Source organism: Haemaphysalis longicornis, unplaced genomic scaffold, assembly GCF_048455015.1.
Source record: "Haemaphysalis longicornis isolate Haplotype H1 unplaced genomic scaffold, Haemaphysalis longicornis Haplotype H1 scaffold_3, whole genome shotgun sequence".
In the NCBI taxonomy this organism is placed as follows: Eukaryota; Metazoa; Arthropoda; class Arachnida; order Ixodida; family Ixodidae; genus Haemaphysalis; species Haemaphysalis longicornis.
The window spans coordinates 199766617-199773036 of NW_027526335.1; the positions used below are offsets into that span (position 1 = coordinate 199766617).

Sequence of the window (6420 nt, forward strand, 5' to 3'; positions counted from 1 at the left end):
AAGTTACTGGTGTATTCAGTAAAATAGGCAATTATGTATTGTTGTCGTTTTAATTTGTTTACGCAGCTCGCTGCGAATGGCCGACACCCTGAGTACGGCGTGCGGCGGCGCGGCCAGTTACCTCCTCGAATCGTCCCGTGACCGTCTGGCGTCGATTGTGAGCTGTGGTGTACCGTCGTGCCGTTAAACAAGCGCAGCTATCAGGGTTAATTGGGTCCCTCGTCGTTTTCGGTTGTGGCTGTCGTGTTCGACTTCGCGAAGAAATATTTGAGAACAACTTTGCACCTGAAGACGGGGAATTTCGTTTGGCGCTTGCCCCTGAACGTCGCTCGCTCTTCTGCGTCGTTAAACGTCCTGGCAGGTAAGCTGTCTCGTCACATTTGCCGCCTTTCTTGTCACTTGACGTCGTTTGTAGCTGTGATCGCCGCTTTAAGGATTCGTTAACAGGAGCCCGCGTGTGTGAATTGTTTAACTGAACTGGCTAGGTTGAACCTAGAGGACTGGTCTCTAGAAAGGCGATGTGCGAAAGAACATTGTGGTGCTTGCATTGAGCGCTGAACGCACTGGCGCTCAGTAACGCAGCGGCGCATAGTAACTCAGTAACGTTTCCCATTCCGGAGCACTATATTGAACAGCTTCAGAGTTTACCACTGCGAACCACGTCTTACGCGTAGTTTATCAGAACACGGGCGGCTACTCCTCTAAACTGTGCTGCGCAGCGTTTACGGCTTCGTTAATCACCGCTGTCGTTTGTGCCGTGTTGGGAATGGCGAGGGAGAATCGTTTGCGAGCGAATGGGCGCGCCTCGCAAGCTTCGTTGCGTTTGCGGCGAGCCACCTCACCATGTGTACGGTGCCGCTGTACGCGGGCATTGATTTTGGCTGAATGTTGTGTTGCCCGAGTTGTAACATTCGTGCACCCAATAATTTCCATTCTTGCCTGTGTGGTAATCATGTGTCATCCTGTTTTAGACCTCTGGACGGTCTGAGCACATACGTCCCTCCATTCAACCGGACAAGAGCCACAAGCATTGTCAACAGTGTTTGGCCGCCAGAACGTAAGTTTTCAAACACAGTTTTGGTAGCACAGTGGGCTAACATACTTGAATAATGTTCGATCACTTGAATGTACAAGTTCTCGCCCCCGTAACAACAATTATTGGTGCTTCATGCATAACCTAACATGTAGTCACTAAATGGCAACCTTTGTTGTTAATTTCGGAAAACTCAAAGTTTCACCCAAAATCATAATGTGGGCGTAGCAGTTAATCACCATGTATACGAATTTCCTGGTGTTAGTCATGTTTACGGTGAAGCCATATTTCTTAGGTACACAAAAATGTTATTACCTTCGTAGTTTGGTCGTCGATAAAGCCTTACCAGTTCTGTTTTCAGCTATTTTTTTTTATGTTTATCATGTGAATTGACAGTCCTTGCAGTCCACTTTTTCAAATAGTTATGTAACTGCCCGCACCATTTAAAGAGGCCTGATTGGGGTTCTGAAGGCTGCGATTTACGCACGCTAGTGCTGTACCGCCAATAAAGAAACATCCTTTCACAAAGAAAAAGATTTGAAAGTGTAAAGTATCAGCTGCATTATTCTTAACTGGCACATGCTAATTGAAAGGCCTGGGGCTTTTCCTGAAAGCACTGTGGATGTTATGAGAGAGGAAAACCACTCAAACACATCTGTCAAGGCCGTTGCTGCTCCAAGATGCGTGCAAGCATTGAGTCTTCTGAGCAATACATTACACCCTTTTTTTTAAAACAACCGATGTGCATGCTGAACGTACTCGTGATTGGGCGTGTGCCAGGCGCGTAGCAAGGAATTTTTTTCGGGGGAAGGGGGGGGGGGCGTGGTCGACCAAAAGATGGGACGGGGAAATATGTAGGCAAGGCATCTTGCGCGTTGTTTTGCAAACGAAGCTTGAAATAACTGACTTTAACATGCGATTTGTGTATGCTCAACCCTAACCGTAAAGCCCACCTTAAGGAGCTTAGATGGTGATGATAATGATGATCACCTAAATTCCCGTTCGCTGGTCTATGGGCAGACCACGGGCGATTCATTCGTCCGCAGAGCAGGTGGTTAGGTGGACCCGCGCTCGTGAGCGTGATCATGAGTGCGCTCGTGAGTGGCGCGCGGTCCCCGAAATTTGTCGGGCGGAAGTGGAGGCCAACACTGGTTGTTTACTATCAAGATTCTCATGTTTTATAAAAGATTTCCCTTTAGAAAAGGGACTTTTTCTTGTCAGCTATGACGTACAGTCGAGCACGTTTTGAAGGTTATCGCGCCAGCATCGAGCGGCCAAGCGGGCCACCAGCCCACGGTTTCGTTTCGGAACCATGAAAATCGAGATTTCGCACTCTTCGCTCCCTTGTTGGTTGTTCCATGATACAACAATGGCCCGCACGACTGACTTTTTTTTTGGGGGGGGGGGGGGGGAGAGAGAGAGAGAGTTTATTTGCCGTTCAAGAGAGGTACAATTCTTAAAATATACAGACGAGGGTCCCAAAGTCCCATGACTGCCACGGGACCCTCGATGAGCAGTTACAAATCATGACTTTTAAAGAAACAGCATTGAAAAGTTTATGCAATAGCAAAGGTAAAATAATTATCAGATCATCATTATACAGTAGGTAGAAACCTTGTACAAAGATACAATAGCTATACACACACAAACACACACATGCTAAACACTAAGAAGTTCAGGATGCATAATAGTTCGTGCAATAAAGACAGCACTTGTCCGAAAAAAAAAATAAAAGTAATCTTAATGAGGTGATAAGATTAAAACACAGTGTGATGAGACATATTGAAGATTTACTTTTAAACCGGGGTAAATGAACTGCAAAGAAAGATACTAGTTCTGCAAAAGAAGGTCTTTTAGCGATTTTTTAAATGCCGATAGGGACAGGCCGGATTTTAGATGCAGAGGCAGAGTGTTCCACAAAGAAATCGAAGCGAAGTGAGCACTCCTTTTTCCGTAGTCAGTGTAAACTATTGGCAGTAAAAAATTTCGTTGACAGGCAAATCTAGTTGGGTTCGGATTACGCAAATACTGATTATCGATAAATTCAAAAGAGAGTTGGTGGTTGAGTAGTTTAAACAATATCACAGCAATGTTGCAATTAAACAGGCAGTTGATTGACAATACATTAAACTTGCGTTGCAGTAATGTCGAACTATAGTAAACAGTACTATTTGAAATGATGCGCAATGCTTGGTTTTGGATGTGTTGAACAGAGTGCAGAATGTATTTATAAGTGTTGCCCCATGCAATTATACCATAATTCAAGTGGCTTGCAAGTGGCTTGCCACTTGCAAGCCTTTGGGTTTCAAGCTGTACATTCGTTGTTATCAAGCACAGAATTGGACTTGGTTGCCCTTTATCTACGCCGACGATAACGGAACTTGCATGGAATATTTGCTAAAGATGGTGTTCTTTCTGCTTCGTTTGAAAGAGTAGCTTTCCCGCGACAACCTTCGAATCGCAGTGGACTGTACATGCGGCGAATTCGTATATTATGGCGGTGAAGCTAGCAAACGTGCCTCTTTGTCCTTAAGTGATCGCCTTTTGTTATTTTGTGTGCTAGTAACGTGAGTAGTAAACTTGCGCTAAGCGGAACACCTTATTGCACTGCTGTTGAATGTTGAGCTTGTTGCACGTTTCTTAAATTTCATTATATTTCTATCTGTTAAATCGAAACAGGCATGGCTTCAGTAAAATTCAGGTTAAGCAAATACAGAATGCTGATCCTAACCAAGAGGGAGGTCAAGGAAACAGTGGAATAGTGCCAAAAAAACATAGCTCCGCAATAAGGAGAATTGTGTAGTTTTGTGGATGTGGAGGAAATACAAGATGGGCAGAGCAATGCTTTTTATGCAGCAGAAATTATGGATCTGCAATAGTCCATGAAATGCGATGTCGGTAGAAAAATAAACATATCAAGGATTTATAGTTGACTGAACAAAATACAGCGACATGCTCTGTCATGTGAGTATACTTTGTACCAGTGTAAAGACAAGGAATGACACGCTCCCGTCCACATGTAAGCCTATATGAGGCTTTTGCTGCTGTCCTGCCATTCCCCGGCTGTGCTGTTCCGCCAGTGAAACAGTGGGGCTGTTTCGATCGGCTCGCGGCAGGCTCCCGGCGCTTGTCGGTGTATCCGGCACGAAATGCAGCCGGGCTGTATATATTGACAGGTACAACACCATCCTGAGCGGGCGCAGGGATCAGACGTTGACATAGCCCTTGTTTTCAGCTTTATATGAGCAAGAATGTCCATAAAACTGCAGGTTCCGTGCCTGCAGGTGACTTCAGGCGGTTTTTCAGGCTGCTTAAACCGCACCCCAGCCTTGGCATAAAACATTCTAGGGGTGGGGGCGGGGGCCTGCCCTTTCCCCCCCCCCCTTCCCGGCTACGCCCTTGGCGCGTGCTTATCCTTTCTTGCATCCACCACATTCGAGTCGTCACGTTTATTTGGGAATGCTGGAATCCAGCATATGCCGGCAAGATCTGAGAGCTTGAACACAACCCACTAGCCCGCAATGAGTTTTCAAAGATCTCCACCACCTGAAGGTACTGAAGTGAGATGTAAGCATTGCCTGAAAACCGTACCAGATGAGGGTACCAAATCATAGTTATGGGTCTTTCTCGCCCATTTACGTGTTCTGAACGAAAAAAGTGCCCTTTAAAGGTGACACGTTCCCTGCCGATTTCTGATGCCTGATTAAGTTTGTGGGCATAAATTTAGCGGCTTGCTCACATGTCTAACGTGTATGTGTGCTTGTTAGGAGTGAAGTAGGTAAAAATTGAAAGGTTTGATTGTAGTTGTGTATAGATTACCTACATTGTTTTCATTCCTAGAAAAGAAAAATTGAGGTAACCCTGCCAATTGTTCTGCATTGCTGCGTTTTATTATGCTTGTATGATTCGTAGAACCAGCAGGAGTTCAGCTGCTCGTTAAAAGAGAAATAAACAGTGGTACAAAAAGAAGAGCATCTAATAAATAAAAATCTTCACAATCGCAGGATGCCAACGGTCCACCTACCAACTTGCGTCCTGCATTGTTTCTGCTGGGTGGAGCGGCGCATGGAGCATTTTTCAGCTTCTCGAAGTTTGTGATCAAGCGCTGCCCCAAGTGAAGGATGCCACAGAGGGCTCTTCTGTTTTAATGCCACAATTTCATGTGCTGAGCACTTACTCGGAAGGCATTTTAAATATTCATCATCCCAGAGGGTATGTTACCTCCGTCTTGGGTGGATTGTGGCTGTAATCAGGTTATTTGTGACAGAAACAAGTCAACCACGTGGTGAGAGTCATTGAGGCCTTGTTGATTGCGCATGCTTCTGAAATAACATTATCATTCAGCTGAATACTTTCTAAATATTTCAATTTGTGAACAAAATATGATAAAAGTCATGATTAGTTGTACTACAGTGCAGGAACGAAATGCCAGCATATATTTTAAGAGCCTCTGATATTTCAGGTCATTGGCTGGTGAGCAATAAAACAGAACTGAAAATTGTTTAAAGTGAAATCAAATATTTGTTGTCACCAGTGCATAACCCGTAGTAAAAGCTACCTGGTCTCCCAATTTCAAATGAGACCGGAAATGCCAAAAAAATAAGGAAATAAACAAAACAGCTCTCTACAATAAACCAATTCAAAGAATTGCTCAATGTCTATAAAATGGTGATTCAGGCAGGTTAGTTCGGTGTTGATGAAATACAAGCAGGCACTCCCCTGGTCAAAAACAAATAAAGACGTTTTGGGGGTCCTACTGGTCCCTTGATCACAATGAAAGGGGGGTGAAAGGTCGCGATTATTTATAGGTTCGGTGGCGCAGAGTGCGCATGTATGTCTCGGGGAGATTACCCCGCGACCGGTTAATCGTGTTTTTAGTTGGTTGAATATGCACTGATTCTAAAAGTAGTCGTGTCAACAGGCGCTTCTCTGATGCTATTATGCTTGCGGAATCCCAATCGATGACGTGGTCAGTAGCCAGGTGATGATCCGCCAAGGCATTTTAGCTTGCATTGCCTTTTTTGACATCGTTCTGGTGCTATTGAATTCTTTATAAAAAATTTCCAGTTTTACCTATGTAGGATGCGTCGCGATCCTTGCATAGAATTTTGTAGGCAACTCCGGGGAATCTTGATTTTTTTAAGGGGTCCTTCACGCGTACCAGCTTCAGCTTAAGCCTGTTCGTTGGCACGTGTGCAATTTTAATGCCATATGTGCCAAACACCCTTGCAAGAGCTTCACTGATGCCTTGCGTGTAGGGGACGGCAGCGCGTTTTTGCCGTCTTCTTCAGGAACCCTTTCGGACGAGGCAACCGAAGCCCGCAATTGTTGCGCCCTCACAAGCTTTGAAGGGTAGCCGTTGCTACGATGGTCCTTCCTGACCACGG

General features: G+C 45.0%; 1 long non-coding RNA gene across 1 annotated transcript; it reads left to right on the forward strand.

Annotated features, from left to right (window-relative positions):
• Positions 1–230: 230 nt before the first annotated feature.
• LOC144173653 (uncharacterized) lies at positions 231–5167 on the forward strand. The gene is made up of 3 exons (XR_013323347.1): positions 231–361; positions 972–1057; positions 5038–5167. It is a non-coding gene; the product is annotated as an uncharacterized LOC144173653 (long non-coding RNA).
• Positions 5168–6420: the final 1253 nt, after the last annotated feature.